Genomic DNA, 18,444 nt, shown 5'->3' on the forward strand with positions numbered 1-18,444 from the left:
ACAATATCAAGTTCATGGAAACACCACACCATCATTTTTGACAAGTTATCTACGACAGGACACCTTACACCGAAACGTCGCTGTCACTGTAACAAAGAACATGTTCATCCATATACATTGTCTTGTTATCCTTCCCCACTGATCCATCTTCTAAATGCCACTCAAATGATTTTTGTACGTGCTTCCTTGACTCTCTCGCCTGGTTATTTCAATGGAAGCGATGACTATTTATCAAAACCTCAATTTACTGAAGAAATTTAAGATTTATGGATGTTTACTTCTGTCATCATCTCCCAGGTCAAGCAAGCCATTGTAGCTACCCTCACTAGACGTGCCAAGTCCATCTGTCATCCAGACGCCCTCAGCCACGAACTACAACATCTAAAGGACACATCCACGTCTCTCAATGGATACCCTTTGGATCTTGCCACCAAGACTCTCAACACTACCGAAACCATCCCCAAGCTTGCACCATCCCTAACTGTACCCTACATTGGACCCATCAGCAACAATATCTCTTGCTTCATCAAGAACCAAGACACCATTGACGTCACATTTTCATGTGGTAAGACCCTCAAGAATCTTCCCATAGGCAACGGCAGAGGATCCTGCACTTCAAGCCCCAACCCAAGAGGTTGCATCTACCAGATTCCGTGTAGTTGTGGACAAACGTACATCGGGTAAACGCTACGACCTATCAACATAAGACTCGATGAACACCTATCCCCAGAGGTCAGCCATATCAGAACATGTCCTCAAGAACAAGGGCCCTACCATCAAATGGAAAGCCACCCATGTCTTGTCCACCACCAACAACTGATGCCAAAGGAAGCTTCAGGAAGTCAAAGACATACACAGACAACAGCCAGCCACCAACCGTGATCAAGGAATCCATTTACCAAGTGCTTGGGACACAGTTTATATAAACACACACTTCTCATCCTATGGTCTTCACCCATGCATATCGCCACTTCAGCAGTCCACTGGCCGCCCCTTATTTGTATGACCTCCCTTCCTCTGTTTGTATCAGAGTATCATTGTATTCTCTACTCGTCATTGCCATGTTATTTTAGTATACCTCTGGCCTTCTCATGTTTTAGTGTATCACTGGTCTCTTCTTGTTTATGTTATGTGCCATCAAGTCAATTACTATGTTGTTTTAGTGCATTACTGACCTCATGTCTGTATAATATTTTCATTCCTTAACGTTGTTAAACATATTTTAAACATCTTGTAATGCCCCATGTCTGTGTATATACCCCCTTGGCACTGTCTGCTATTCACCTCATGAAAGCATACACTACGAAACGTCGTGTTGTTAACAATGACGAAAGAAGTTGACATCCATAAACCCGGCTTTTCTTATGCATTCCAATTCAAAGATTTCATATATTTACTTGCTGTACGTTATGTGAAACCTGGGGTTGAGGAAACATGTACGTCCAGGATTCGATTCCCCATTAACGTAATACGTACGCCAACGCCAGAGAGTTATGAGTCACTCCCGGAACTAACTCCATTGTGCATTTAAGGCAAAATAACCTTGAAAAGTACAAACACGAATCACCGAAACCAGTGATGACACAGTCGCTAAGAATGTTTCTTGTTCTTCATAAACTACTCCTACCCCAACAGCTGGCTGGAAGACAATCGAGCCTTGACAAGACATTCCACACCTATTTAATACTACAGCCAACTGATAAGCATTTTAATTATGCCAGATGTGCGGAGATCCGACTCCTTATCAGCGCAAAGAGTGACGATATCCATAGCACTGCGAGGGACACCCGAAATGGGCTCTACACATTATACCCATGTGGGGATTCGAACCCGGATCTGCGATGTGACAATAGAATAAGTGGATTGAGTTTTACGCCGCATTTAGCACAATTCCAGGAACATCACGGATGGGTTAATCTGAAACGGGCTTCACACATTGTGTGGATCCGCAACAAGTGCATAAGCACAGAGAAATTTTAAAGAAATATGTTTGTTTTGCACGACACTCGGGGTAGTTTGATTCCCAAACATTTCTGTTGGTGCCGAGACAGCATCACTGACACATGGTGTGATGTTGAAACCCGGGGACTTAAATCTACCAGCAGAAACATCCACCTAGTTCTGGTAAATTTATACATTGTATATCAAAGATATACGTCTCGGGTATGCAAGCCCTACCACACTCTGCCTCACAGTCCCAGGGCGACATTATTGCCTGACTGAAATGGAAAAGACACCCTTTTACTTCAGTTTGTGGAAACACATTCTCAGCAGCCTGAATGGCAGCAAGTTCAAAGTCTGTCTTGATCTCAGATGGAGTTTAAGATCGGATGAGTGTCTGAGGAGGTTGAAGAGTCTTATGTAGATTGTTCTCTGGCGATCAGGAAGGAAAGTGTAGACCAGATGGGTACATGGTAGAACCTAGCATTGCGTGAATTATGTACACATCCACAGAGGAGGGCAGAAAGAGAATGTTCCGTCCATGCAAATCTTGTTTGCAGACTGCAATGTTTTAAGGGCTTCGTCAGAACAGAGAGGATGTAGCGTGACGTGCCACTGAGTGCTCTGTTTGTCTGACTGAGTGCTCTGTTAGTCTGACTGAGTGTTCTGTTACTGCATGATCTCACCACACACCTCCAGTACACACTTTCCTTTTTCACCTGGTTTTAGCATATACGCAGCCGTCTAAGAAAACTTGTGAGGTACCTTTCTTGGACAAGGCCTGTTCTACTTTTATAAGCCCAACCAGAGCGTAATTTAGTCATATTAAAATACGTTTCAAAGGCATGCATGCATACATGTATGTATGTGTGTGTGTAGAAGTATGTGTGTGTATGTGAGAGAGAGAGAGAGAGAGAGAATGCGTGTGTGTGTGGCTACATACACACAAAAGGAGGAAGTACTGGTGTTAGTGAGAACGTTTCCTGGTGTTAGTGAGAACGTTTCCTGGTGTTAGTGAGAACGTTTCCTGGTGTTAGTGAGAACGTTTCCCAAGGTAGTTAATTTGTTCCTCTAAACACAGCTTCTATTCCTCAAGTACATCGCCGGCAGATTTATGAATGGATCAGTGCTTTACGGCAGACACTGTTGTTGTGCTGCACTACTATACAGAGACGTAACACAGAGGTAATCTCTTACATTAGGGCACAGGACCAAGTTATTCGTAAATCAGGGGTGACCAGCACAGCCCAGTTAATTAGTGTACTAGTTTTATCTGCATTTTGGAAGGTCTGCGTTATGGGTAAACACCATGAAGGAAGTCCAGATTTCATGTGAATCTCTGGTCTCTTTGGGGTTCATTTTCAATTTAAATGGGTTTGTTTATTACAATTCAAATTATACACATTCAGAGACTAAGCGTTAGTTTAGCCCTACCGGTTTACAGCTCACGCACACATTTGTTATAAAATATACTCCATGGTTTTACCACGAAAAGCTATGACCTCTGCGGTGTCATAGTACAGAGCTGATCATACAGGCTTGGTGCTGCATGATAACGTGCGTTAGTCGCACTCTACAAACGTGACGTGACGTATACAGGGTCGTGACGTGTACAGGGTATCAGTATGCTTTCTAAATAGGTCACGGTTTCACAGCTTGTGCTGATAACAAAACTTCTGTGGATTTTCCCTGCAAATTACCCCAACCCGGGGAAGGGAGTTTTAACAGTTAATTATATTTATAATAACATTATAATATTTCGGAAATGTATGTTGTCTACGGCACAGTCAGCATATACACATGACGATTAATTCAGTACCACCTATTACTAAAATACAAAATGTACTACATGTTTTTGTATAGGCTTTGACCGTCCATGTATATCGGACGACAGGCTAAGTGATGGTTATCAAAATGTGATCATTGTACGGCGATATCCACTACTGGATGATGACGCTGACGTCACGTGTCATAGGCACCGTGATGGTAGGACGACGTGACCTGGTGCAGGAACCAGCCGTCGCCTCCAGACCCATTTCCCATGGCCGATGTCAGACTGAAAACATACACGCCTTAAAAAAGGTATCCGGCAGGTACTTTTTTAACATTGAATTAATACCCAGACTCACTTTTTAACGCCAGGGATCTTTCTTCAACACTGAATATTCACCCAACGGCTATTGAAAGTTAAACCGAGTCACATACTGGAAACAAACCGTTTGATAAATGACACTGTGAACGTACTTTAAATATTGAAAGGTCAAGTAAAGATGTATTCAACCCGAGTATCTTTTCAATAGGTGACCCGCGTTAATTTTCAATAGCAGTCGGGTGGTTATTATTTGATGAAAAAAGTCCCTGTCGTTGAAAAGTGAGTCTTGGTAATATTGTAGTGCTGAAAAATTACCCGCCGGGTATGGTTTCAATCTTACACCGGCTCAGGTCTTTTACTTGGGCCATGGAACGGAGTCTTTCCAGACGTATCAGGATTTGGTTTACTAATATACATGTGGTTGATACTCAAGTTAGTAGGACACCTCTGCTTCATGCATGCCAATAACATGCCAAGCCGTGCTTAATGAATATGTGTAATACTTTGTACTCAAAATGTTATCAGTGAAGTATTTTCACTGAGATTTGAATGGTTCGTGCCCTATATATCTTGTAGAGGGAAGCCCATGCTGCTTAACAACAAACGCAGCGGCAGCAGCAACAACAGCAACAACAAATATATTAAGAAGAAGCAGACGACGTTGAAGACGAGGAAAATGAAGCCAGAGTCACCCTAACCCTCATTGCTGAATTCATCGATACCAATGCAAAAAACACATTGTAGCAGCTACGATTTTCACCTCTCATCAACCAACATATAGACATTTATATTCGTATCATACGGGTATGGTTAAAGACGACATATCGGACACCAGCTGTATTTCCAGAACACAACGCAGCACGACTTAGCTAGCTGTCAAGATCGACGTGACCGCATTTGACGGCATAGGGAATGTCCACGACCGCATTTGACGGCATAGGGAATGTCCACTGCTCGGACGAAAGTCGATTTATTACTAACTGATTCCAAGCTGGTTTATTTTTACACCAGACACACTACATATACACAACGGGGTATCTTGGAGTGAGTAGGAGTTTGCGGGAGTTCATGAACACCTCTTCAAACGTCTGAATGGAAAACCTAGACATGGCACTACATTTCAATGAGTCACGCTGAGTCACGTCATGTTCGTGGAGTTGTTAATTTCTTACGTCAAGAGGCAGTAGTAACTGTGCCTCATCGTCAATGTGTTTAGGAGTCACTGTCAAATATCCCAAGCGTTCTCAAGAATGCAGGCGTATCATGTCCCAATGGCGGCACTTGCCATAAACACACGAAATTGGAAAGCTTCGATGTGTCGTAGCATTTTTTAACCCTCATCAATTTGAAACAACTTTTGAGCAAGAATCGCATTGCTTGAAATCTGGGTGGACAGAACATGCTCAACTGTACCTCAGTAGTTGAGATGTTGACAACAAAGGCTGTTGTACTGGTATATTGGTTTCAGGTAACGGAGATGCTGACTGTTGGAACCTTTCAGAAAGACAAGCTGTCTACAAGAATATATGACAAAGGCATACTGGTTTGTGGATTGCCCGATTCGATAAATTGAATTCAACAGTTGTGAAATCTTCACTTTACAAGGCTCATTTCACGCAGTGATTCTCTCAGATCTCAGATTCCAGAGATTGCTAGTATCTTGGACATAACATATGTGAATGAATGTGTCAAGAACTTCGTTGCAAAACACCACGAAAACGAAATTGTTGCCTCTTTTAATGTCGCCCGTGTCATCTGAAATTACCCACTATTGTCACCGTGAAATCTGATTATGTTCGGGCAGCCATCTTCATTGTAATATGGGTAAATGTTTTCGAAGCTTGAATATCATATAACATCTTCAAAGAGGCTCTGAATGATGTTGACATGAGTGGCGATCACATTCCAATTTATCTGTATGGATTAGGCTGTATCTGGTAGGCAGAAACATATTTCTAAGATATAATTTCATTTTGTCATTCTACCCATTCAGGTTGACACTGTCTAAAGATGACAGACATGTGCGCGGTCAGACTGACTAGCATATGTACCAATATCCACATGAGTTCATGATAAAATATTTCTACATTCCTTCATTTGTTTTGATAAATGTTTTATTACTACATGGCCCGATGTTACTACGTGGATCTGATGTCCTCTTGTTACTACATTGATCTGATGGCCTCTTGGTACAACATTGAATTGATGGCCACTTGGAACTACATTGAATTGAGTGCCTCTCGGAACTACATTGAATTGATGGCCACTTGGTACTACATTGAATTGATGGCCTCTTGGTACAACATTGAATTGATGGTACTGCATGGATTTGATGGCCTCTTCTATGAAAATTCTATTCTATAAAAATCTTGTGATGAAGGCTATACAGAATCTGGTGATGAAGACTATGCAGAATTTGATGATGAAAACTCTAGTGGTGAGAACTGGCTGTTTATGTTTGTCACACTCAAAATGTTCAGTCTCAAACTTTTCGAAACTAAATTCAGAAAACATTAAAGCGTTCATAACCGTCTATGTAATCTCCATTAGATATGTGTTAAGCATCGCTGTAGTTCAGAGACGTTTTACTAAATGAACGCCCTTAGATAGTCGTGCCCGCTTGGGTGTATCCTGTATTTCCAAGCAGCCCCTGCGGTGTCTGTTGCAGTGCAAGTTTGGACCAACCACCCGAGCAATGACGGTGCATGCGCTGAAGTGCGAACACGAACCAGATCTGTTGCCATGCCAATTTACCGGCATATGACATTAAATGGAACATTTTTGTTATCACAGGGGAGTTTCCATCCATTGTCCCGACTTTCATGCCACACACATGTGAACAACATTGTATCTATATGTGAACAACATTGTATCTATACTTACGATACATACTTAAATATTAGTGTTCGGGCTGCTCCCTGAGTGTAACAAGGACATGGGAAGCGAGTCGAGAATGCGGATGTGACCAATGTGCCTTTCCCTGTCCCGCATGGAGATTGAGTGACTATCAAACTATTTTAAACCTGACACGTCATCTGTGTTCTTTGTATTCTTAACGATTTTATATGACACCCATATATATATATATATGTGTGTGTGAACTGAAATGATAAAAAAGTTTCTAACATTTACGTAGGAGCAAGAGGGAACAAACTATGTCTAAACACTTCTATGCAGAATGCTGCCTTTTATTCAGCTTTACTGCATTCCTCTGTACCTCCCCAGTACCCAGCAATTAACAGCACTTCGCCGTACCTCTGCAGTACCATGCTTTTACAGCACTTCCCTGTACCACTACAGTACCCTGCCTTTTACAGCACTTCCCTGTACCACTACAGTACCCTGCCTTTTACAGAACTCCCCTGTACAACTACAGTACCCTGCCCTTTACAGCACTTCCCTGTACCACTACAGTACCCTGCATTTTACAGCACTTCCCTGTACCACTACAGTACCCTGCATTTTAGAACACGTCCCTGTACCACTACAGTACCCTGCCTTTTACAGAGCTCCCCTGTACCACTACAGTACCCTGCCTTTTACATAACTCCCCTGTACCACTACAGTACCCTGCCTTTTTACAGAACTCCCCTGTACCACTACAGTACCCTGCCCTTTACAGCACTTCCCTGTACCACTACAGTACCCTGCCTTTTACAGCACTTCCCTGTGCCACTACAGTATCCAGCATTTTAGAACACGTCCCTGTACCACTACAGTACCCTGCCTTTTACAGCAATCCCCTGTACACCTACAGTACCCTGCCTTTTACAGAACTCCCCTGTACCACTACAGTACCCTGCCTTTTACAGAACTTCCCTGTACCACTACAGTACCATGCCTTTTTACAGAACTCCCCTGTACCACTACAGTACCCTGCCTTTTACAGCACTTCCCTGTACCACTACAGTACCCTGCCTTTTTCAGCACTCCCCTGAACCACTACATTACCCTGCCTTTTACAGAACTCCCCTGTACCACTAAAGTACCCAGCATTTTACAGCACTTCCCCGTACCTCTGCAGTACCATGCTTTTACAGCACTTCCCAGTACCACTACAGTACCCTGCCCTTTACAGCACTTCCCTGTACCACTACAGTACCCTGCCTTTTACAGCACTTCCCTGTACCACTACAGTACCCTGCCCTTTACAGCACTTCCCTGTACCACTACAGTATCCTGCCTTTTACAGCACTTCCCTGTACCACTACAGTACCCAGCATTTTAGAACACGTCCCTGTACCACTACAGTACCCTGCCTTTTACAGCAATCCCCTGTACCACTACAGTACCCTGCCTTTTACAGAACTCCCCTGTACAACTACAGAACTCCCCTGTACAACTACAGTACCCTGCATTTTACAGCACTTCCCCGTACCTCTGCAGTACCATGCCTTTTACAGCACTTCCCTCTACAGCTACAGTACCCTGCATTTTACAGCACTTCCCTGTACCACTACAGTACCCTGCCCTTTACAGCAATCCCCTGAACCACTACATTGCCATGCCTTTTTACAGAACTCCCCTGTACCACTACAGTATCCTGCCTTTTACAGCACTTCCCTGTACCACTACAGTACCCTGCCTTTTACAGAACTTCCCCGTACCACTACAGTACCATGCCTTTTTACAGAACTCCCCTGTACCACTACAGTGCCCAGCATTTTACAGCACTTCCCCGTACCTCTGCAGTACCATGCTTTTACAGCACTTCCCAGTACCACTACAGTGCCCTGCCCTTTACAGCACTTCCCTGTACCACTACAGTGCCCAGCATTTTACAGCCCTCCCCCGTACCACTACAGCACCCTGCCCTTTACAGCACTTCCCTGTACCACTACAGTGCCCTGCCTTTTACAGAACTCCCCTGTACCACTACAATGCCCAGCATTTTACAGCACTTCCCCGTACCTCTGCAGTACCATGCTTTTACAGCACTTCCCTGTACCACTACAGTACCCTGCCCTTTACAGCACTTCCCTGTACCACTACAGTACCCTGCCTTTTACAGCACTTCCCTGTGCCACTACAGTACCCACCATTTTAGAACACGTCCCTGTACCACTACAGTACCCTGCCTTTTACAGCACTCCCCTGTACACCTACAGTACCCTGCCTTTTACAGAACTCCCCTGTACAACTACAGTACCCTGCATTTTACAGCACTTCCCCGTACCTCTGCAGTACCATGCTTTTACAGCACTTCCCAGTACCACTACAGTACCCTGCCCTTTACAGCACTTCCCTGTACCACTACAGTACCCTGCCTTTTACAGCACTTCCCTGTGCCACTACAGTACCCAGCATTTTAGAACACGTCCCTGTACCACTACAGTACCCTGCCTTTTACAGAACTCCCCTGTACCACTACAATGCCCAGCATTTTACAGCACTTCCCTGTACCTCTGCAGTACCATGCTTTTACAGCACTTCCCTGTACCACTACAGTACCCTGCCCTTTACAGCACTTCCCTGTACCACTACAGTACCCTGCCTTTTACAGCACTTCCCTGTGCCACTACAGTACCCAGCATTTTAGAACACGTCCCTGTACCACTACAGTACCCTGCCTTTTACAGAACTCCCCTGTACCACTACAATGCCCAGCATTTTACAGCACTTCCCCGTACCTCTGCAGTACCATGCTTTTACAGCACTTCCCTGTACCACTACAGTACCCTGCCCTTTACAGCACTTCCCTGTACCACTACAGTACCCTGCCTTTTACAGCACTTCCCTGTACCACTACAGTACCCTGCCTTTTACAGCAATCCCCTGTACACCTACAGTACCCTGCCTTTTACAGAACTCCCCTGTACAACTACAGTACCCTGCATTTTACAGCACTTCCCCGTACCTCTGCAGTACCATGCCTTTTACAGCACTTCCCTGTACCACTACAGTACCCTGCCTTTTACAGCACTTCCCTGTACCACTACAGTACCCTGCCCTTTACAGCAATCCCCTGAACCACTACATTGTCATGCCTTTTTACAGAACTCCCCTGTACCACTACAGTATCCTGCCTTTTACAGCACTTCCCTGTACCACTACAGTACCCTGCCTTTTACAGAACTTCCCTGTACCACTACAGTACCATGCCTTTTTACAGAACTCCCCTGTACCACTACAGTACCCTGCCTTTTACAGCACTTCCCTGTACCACTACAGTACCCTGCCTTTTACAGCACTCCCCTGTACAGCTACAGTACCCTGCCTTTTACAGAACTCTCCTGTACAACTAAAGTACCCTGCATTTTACAGCACTTCCCCGTACCTCTGCAGTACCATGCTTTTACAGCACTTCCCAGTACCACTACAGTACCCTGCCCTTTACAGCACTTCCCTGTACCACTACAGTGCCCTGCCTTTTACAGAACTCCCCTGTACCACTACAGTGCCCAGCATTTTACAACCCTCCCCCGTACCACTACAGCACCCTGCCCTTTACAGCACTTCCCTGTACCACTACAGTGCCCTGCCTTTTACAGAACTCCCCTGTACCACTACAGTGCCCAGCATTTTACAGCACTTCCCCGTACCTCTGCAGTACCATGCTTTTACAGCACTTCCCAGTACAACTACAGTACCCTGCCCTTTACAAGACACCCCTGAACCACTACAGTACCCTGACTTATACATAACTCCCATGTACAACTACAGTATCCTGCCTTTTACAGAACGCCATATTTGTACGATCGATTTTCCTATCCCAATAAATCTAAAACATGTTGTTGTTTTCTGTAGATTTTGAATGGCATCACTTCTTAGATTTGGTAGCATGGTAAAGATATGGTGTAGAGAAGGTAAAATAAGGTTTTTAATGATACGTATTCTACCAATGGAGTAAGGTCTCTTCTATACCTGACCAGTGAAGGTCCGGGGTAGAATAGACCTTCAGCAACCCATGCTTGTCATAAAAGGCGACTATGCATGGCGTAAGAGGCGATTAAACAGGATGAGCTGGTCAGGCTCGCTGACTTGGATGACACATGTCATCGGTTCACAATTGTGCAGATCGATGATCATGCTGTTGATCACTGGATTGTCTGGTCCAAACTAGACTATTTGCAGACCGCCGCCATATAGCTGGAATATTGCTGAGTACCTCATTGTCATTGTCTTATCAACAGCGTGGCCGTTCTATGTCTTTTTATACCCCCGTCCCTAAAAGGTCGGTATGTAATAAAGAAAATACCGTCTAGTCATTGCTGTTGTTTTGTGCCTGTTATGTTCAAATTCAAAGTGTGTATGTTCCACTTAACAGGTTTGAATTCAAACAATACCCTTGTATAGGACTTCAGAGTTTAGTCTTAGAAATACCACTTAGATTGCTGGGTGCATTACAGGTAGATGAGGACGTAGCCGGGTAGTATTACGGTTTAGTATACCTGGTTCTCATTGTGAATCACATGATCGGTATTCGCATGCAGGAAATGATGTTCACCGAATTTTAACTAATTACAATAGCTAAACAAATTCAGTCTGCATGACAAACAAACCATAGGGCAACTGGTACGACAGCCCTTCATTTTCACGATCGTTTCAGTAATAGCAAGACTAAGTTAATCCTCAAAACTCGAACAAGTAAAATAATGCAAACTCAAGGACAGTTCCTCTGTAGAAAATGCCCACGAAACGCCTGTTGAGGATGCTCGGCAATAGGAGAACCTGAAGAGACAATAGATTGAGGTCACCGGGGTTGTATACGTGGAGTTACTAGTTAATAGTGCTATGCGAAGAACCATAACAAATGCATACGAAAATATGTACTCTAGTAAAACGATAAGGTCTGTTCTATCTATAGGGTCAGGCCATTGATCATTATACACGATATCTCTATTGCACTGGGTGTTATATATAGACAAATATGGGATTTTATTACCTGGACCTATTTCCGCCATGAGAGCGGAAACGCGGGGGACTTCCCCTTGAATTCCGCCCCACTAGTCTGAGCGCGGTACAGCCCATCATGCATATATATGTTGGTCACTTAAAGAATGTTTTGTATCACCACATTTCATCGCAACAAATTTCTGATTTGTCCGTTAAAACGAATATATATTGTCCCCATCAAAACGTTTGTACTCTTGACATTAACTCTGTTCGAACATGCCCTACACACCATAGCTGATAAGGTTATTCGCCGGGATGTAAAGAAATGGTGATCCTCATTAGGACAATGATAAAAAGGCAGATGTCTTCATGTTTCATTTTTCTACATAATATCTGTTAACCTCAAGCAAATTGGTTTGCTATGTTCCAGACTCACGATCCCTATTTTGTTTGATTTTTTATCTTGGTACCCCCAAAAACGCAAAATCTGCAATAAATGCATCACAAACTTCAGGAAACAAAACATGCAAAGAATATTTTGTGTGTTTGAGGTAGGTAGAGGTCAAACATAAATATTAACGTGCATAAGAAAGCAATTTGAAACTACGAACACTTGTTTAAGTGACTACCCCTTTTATGTTTACTGAAACTGCTTGTCTTGGAGAGACTACCTACCCCCTTCCAGATGGTTTCATAAGGCCATGACTGACTGATTAAGTTCTAATGTTTTCACTATTCATACATGATGCCAAGGGTGTAAGCTAAATACTGAATGGTAACTCAAGTGTCAGCTCCTAATACAATATAAAGCGTGCCAGCTTGAATATCTGGACACAATGTTTGTAAAAGATCAAAGTGGGTGTGTCCTTAAAAACATCCCCTGTCTAAAGCTAAATCAAGCAATCCAAATCTTTCACTGTTGATTATGACAGGAATACATGCAATACCATTCTGAACATTAATGATCCCTTCACAATAAAATGGAAACTTCGAGAATATAGTTAGGCTCACTACTTTTTTACACCCCACTCGTATTTAAAGATCATGTTTATTACACAAAAAGAACTTTATTAAGTACCCCCTTTATTTTTCAACGACAGGTTTGCGACCTACATAAAACTACCCGTGGTGACAACGATGGACAAAATATGAGTTTTTCTTACCCGTATGATCTTTTGACTCACAAAACACGGCAAAATGATCCGAATCACTGCTGATTATATGATTATAATTGCTCATTTAAGAAAACGACAACATAGCTGATTTTCATACGGACCCATGACTATACAAGCTGTTTAACGTTGAATTTATAGTTGAATGTGAACATTGAAAATGTCATTTTGCGTGTCTTACACGATTCAAGAGCAATACCGAGTGTAAATTCCATGTGACTGTATGACAGCCAGCAGCTGGAACTATACAGGAGGATCCCTTTGTTGCACACGATGACCAACCATGTCCCAGATATGACCAAAAGGGTTACGACTCATCAATCGTGAGATATACCATGGGTGCTTAAGTTCTTTGTGTATGTAATCTTCATATCGAGTGTTATTACTGACTAAGGCCAATGTTAAACACAGATGAAACCCAGTAACATGGTGGACTGGGTAACATCGACACCGAACATGACTAGTTTGTCATCAATATAAATACAAATGCTGGTCATTACCGCCTCTATAGAATCTACAAACACCTCTATAAATGACAATACGCCGCATTGAAATCTTACGTTCACCACACCCCTCCTTCATATTTAACCATCGCCCCCAACCTCCCTCATACCACGGAGCGATGAGGTAGTGTGTAGTGGTTAAGGCGTTCGCTCGTCACGCCGAAGACCCGGGTTCGATTCCCCACATGGGTACAGTGTGTGAAGCCCATTTTCTGGTGTCCCCCGCCGTGATATTGCTGGAATATTGCTAAAAGCGGCGTAAAACTTAACTCTCTCACTCACTCACTCACTCACTCCCTCATACCATAACTATCTCTCCAAACATCACCACAACCCTCCGTCATAACATAGCTCGCTCTGTCACTATCACCTCACCCCCGTCCCACACCCTCATACCACAACTCCCACACTCACCATTACCACATCCCTCGCTCATACCATAACTCACCATCACCGCTCATACCATAACTCTCCCCCATCATCACCACATCCCTCCATAATACCATAACTCTCTCCCCAGCCATAACCACACCTTTCTCTCATACCATAACTCTCTCCCCACCATCACCACACCTTTCTCTCAAAGCATAACTCTCTCTCCGACAATCACCACACAATCACACCACATCGTCACCACAATCCTCCGTCAAATCATAGCTCGCTCTATCACCATCACCACACCTTTCCCTCTTGTCTGTCGTACAGAACCTTTCCCTCTTGTCTGTCGTACAGAACCTAAAGCAAATATATCCAAGAAGGTCCACGCAAGTCTAGAAAATGTGCCAAGTCCCCTAGATTCTGGGAAATGAAGGAAGTCCCAGTCCATTTTATTATAGTATATTTTCTTACTATGATCTTTTTTCAGTGAACTATGTTCATTTCAATGACTAGTTGTTAGTCTACCCTCCCTCGTGTCAAAAGCTCTCTTCCCTACAATCGTCACTCCCCATCCCTCGTATCATAATCTCTCTCAAAATCCACCAATAACACTATTCCTCACCATTACCAAAGCCCATCCTCAAACCATAACTGTCTCCCACCCCCCGTCCCCCAACCTCTCTCTCTCTCTCTCTCTCTCTCTCTCTCTCTCTCTCTCTAACTGAAAAGCGCACCCGTCCCTCCCAATTACATCTCCCCCACCCCCTCCCCCTGCCTTATTCATCGACATCGATTAACCCCATTTCCCCCGACTCTGTAAATTCCAACTTTCCAGAATTCCAGGAATTGCTGGGAAAACCTATTTCATATTCCCTAGGAGAGGAAATGTCCAGGCAAACCCCGAGGAATATAGAATATGGGTTGGCATGTATATGCATGTGACCAGTTTTTTTCACGGAACTAATGCGACAGACTCCCCCCACCGCGCAATGCCCAACACCCTCACTGCATCACCAGCGGTCTGACTGACAGCGGTCGCCGTGACATTTGCCCCTCCATGGTTATTGTTGGTGTGGTCTAGTTCTCCATGAGTTATAACTTATACAGACTGAGATTTGGTTTCAGGAATACATTTAGAGATCTAAAGTTTTCTTTACAGTTAAAAAGTTGAGCCCAGGAAAATGGTTCGTTACAGCAGAAGCAATCTTGACTTGACTATTATTCTACACTTGAGTTGGAGTCCAAATACTGCCGGTTTGGGAGCCAGGCCAAAGCAAGGATGTGATCAAAACCTGAATCATGTAAATTTACATAGACAGTGCAGAACAAGGTAAGTATGTTGCAAACATGGGTGCACTGCGAGGAAGTCACTTCTCCCCTTGCCCTACCCACTGACAGTGAGTCATACCCAGAACCTTCCGGTGTGAAGGACTTTGGACGATGATATACACTGTCACACGTGACTCCTATCTGAATGACAGCATGCTTTCGTCGTGGTCACTAGGCGTGTCAGTTGTACTTTTAAATGAGTGAGTGAGTTTAGTTTTACACCACACTGAGCAATATTCCAGCTAAATAATCGAGTCTGGACCAAACACTTCAGTGATTAACATCATGAGCATCGATCTACACGACATGTGTCAACCAAGTCAGCGAGTCTGGCCACCCGATCCCGTTAGTCACCTCTTACGACAAAAAAGATAAATTGTAACCCGCGTCGTCAGGGGTGCAGTTGAACACCGATGACAAGTGTCAACCAAGTCTGCGAGTCTGACCTCCTGATCACGCGGACCTTCACGGGTAACTTTTAAATGAATGTATCGTAATGTATTCCAGTGTATAAGGATGAGTCTTGCCGTGTATCCTGAAGTATCACAGTGTATAAGGATGGGTGATGGCGTGTATCCCGTAGTATTCCACTGTATAAGGATGTGTCGTGGCGTGTATTCTGTAGTATCCCAGTGTATAAGGATGGGTCGTGGTGTGTGTCCTGAAGTATCACAGTGTATAAGGATGAGTTGTGCCGCGTATCCTGAAGTATCCCAGTGTATAAGGATGGGTCGTGGCGTGTATCCTGAAGTATCACAGTGTATAAGGATGAGTTGTGCCGCGTATCCTGTAGTATCCCAGTGTATAAGGATGAGTCGTGGCGTGTATCCTGAAGTATCACAGTGTATAAGGATGTGTTGTGCCGCGTATCCTGAAGTATCACAGTGTATAAGGATGGTTCGTGGCGTGTATCATGTAGTATCCCAGTGTTTAAGGATGAGTCGTGGCGTGTATTCTGTGGCGACTGTATCATGATGTATCTGTGTGTATCCTGACTGTATCATGATGTATCTATGTGTTCGCGACTGTATCATGATGTATCTCTGTATTCGCGACTGTGTTATGATGTATATATGTGTTCACGACCGTATCGTTATGTATCTGTGTGTTCATGTGTCTGTTTGCAAGATCACATTTGAGTAATTGTGTCTTCTCGCATGATTCGTCTGTCCCAGAATCGATTATTGACTGACGCCATAATGCCGGAATATTGCTAAGTGCGGCAGTGAAACAACAAACAAACAAGACATTGTGGCATTAGTCAACGCTAAGGAATAACCAGAATATATACAGGAGGAATGATGACTACAAGACCAAAATACATGGTGCACACTGGTACCCAGAAGACAATGGAGATGTCTGGCTGTAAGCTGCCACGTCAGCTGGGTGGCTCCTTCCTTGTGAGCTGGCGTTTTGATGATGTGGACACAGTATACATCACGTGTCATCTGTTAATAACTACCTTTGCTTTTCCTTCTTAGTTGCCTATAAAATCTACATTCGTATTATAAGTTCGAGCCAAATTTGTTGCGTGATACGTTACAATCTGCGTAAAAAGAAGAAAATGCAATGTCCGACCAAAAGAACCATGATACATTATCACATGCTTAAAATTTTAAAATACACAAACTCGCACGCACACACATCGATACACTGGAAACAAATGAAAAAAACCCAGCAAAACATATGAATGTTGGAAGCTGTTGTCTACATTCACTGAGACTCGTCTCCATAACCCTGTTTTGTTCTCCAACGTTGGTCTAGCCATGTACAGAAACGTTGTTTCACATGTCTTCTTACATCGCGCAGAGAAGCGATCACTGAATCAAATAACGACAACGTATGTCGGGATTCTAAAGTTGCTGTTTTATACTACTTTTCTAACTACCTAAGCATTTATCATTTTCAAAACATATTTTTTGTAGAATTTCAGCATTATTTTTGGACTGCTTCGAGTTTCACTTTTGGATATGGAAATAACTTCGTCCACAGTATATACGTGAATACAGCTTGGATACTACAGAAATCTATTACATTCTGTTCACTTGTGACAGAGTGATTATGTAAATCCTAGCCGATAGAATTTAAGATCTGATCTTCAAAATCTGTAGTAACTAATGACTAAAGCGAACTGTGAGTATTTGCCATGAATCTGACGACGGAAAGTAGAAATTCTACCATCGTGATCTGGGAGGGCGTCGTTCACAAGCCATACCCAGTTAACCAGTTGTTTCGGGTACTACCCCGAATCATAACACATGTAACTGTTGTTTTCTGAATGACGCTGCAACCTCTGGCAATGGCCAACACATGTGAAATTTTTAATCTTATCGGTTTGTTTACTCTTTGTGCTGGTATTAATGCGTCCGGCTGAATACATTACCCTGTTCTGAAAGCAAAACAGATAAGACTTTATCAAAAACTGCATTAGCTGTTATCTTAATGTGATGAGTCTGGGGTGTTGATGTCAGTATACCACACCATGTAACTGACAGCTATATATGTACGAATGATTAATGCCTGTATTTCATTGAAGCCATGTGTGCACCTTTGCAAATATGCCTTCATGTGCACGCGTGCATTGTTTAACTCACCAGTGGATTGTTTAGTTCACCCGAAGGACTTATTGGTCGTCTTTTCGTTGCAATAGAAATGACGGCGTAACTGGAGATTGTTGACGTATTGGACAAACTTTGTTTTTTCCTAACCGTAGGTGTTTGTTGCATTATGCTGAAGGGGGGCTCTAAGGAATTAAGAAAGATGGAAAATAGAGAAATTATTAAACTCGCAGGTGTCGTACTAATTATTTACAGGTTGGACAGGAATTTATGTACTTACTCGCGCTCTCGCCCCGGTACTACAATATTATTCCTACACTTGCTTCAGATAGACTTATTTGTATGATATTCTGTATCTGCTACACAGGTGATGTTGCTGTCGGTGTATGGACAAGCTTGGACTTTTGACGGGGGTCACTTGACAACTAGCCCAGAGGTCACAGCAGCTCGCAGGTCTGGGGTTTGTATCCAAGGGTCACCTCGACTCCCCGTTATTATGGGCGTGCTACATGCTTTGGGTAAATGTCCACAATTGTTCTCACTCGGTCGTTTTTCCTCATACCAGTAAATGTATACCTGAACAAGTAGTGTTGAATCAGACTACTCAAATCCCGTGATGTACTACTTGTTTACAA

The sequence above is a fragment of the Haliotis asinina genome, chromosome 8 (genome assembly GCF_037392515.1).
Source record: "Haliotis asinina isolate JCU_RB_2024 chromosome 8, JCU_Hal_asi_v2, whole genome shotgun sequence".
NCBI lineage: Eukaryota > Metazoa > Mollusca > Gastropoda > Lepetellida > Haliotidae > Haliotis > Haliotis asinina.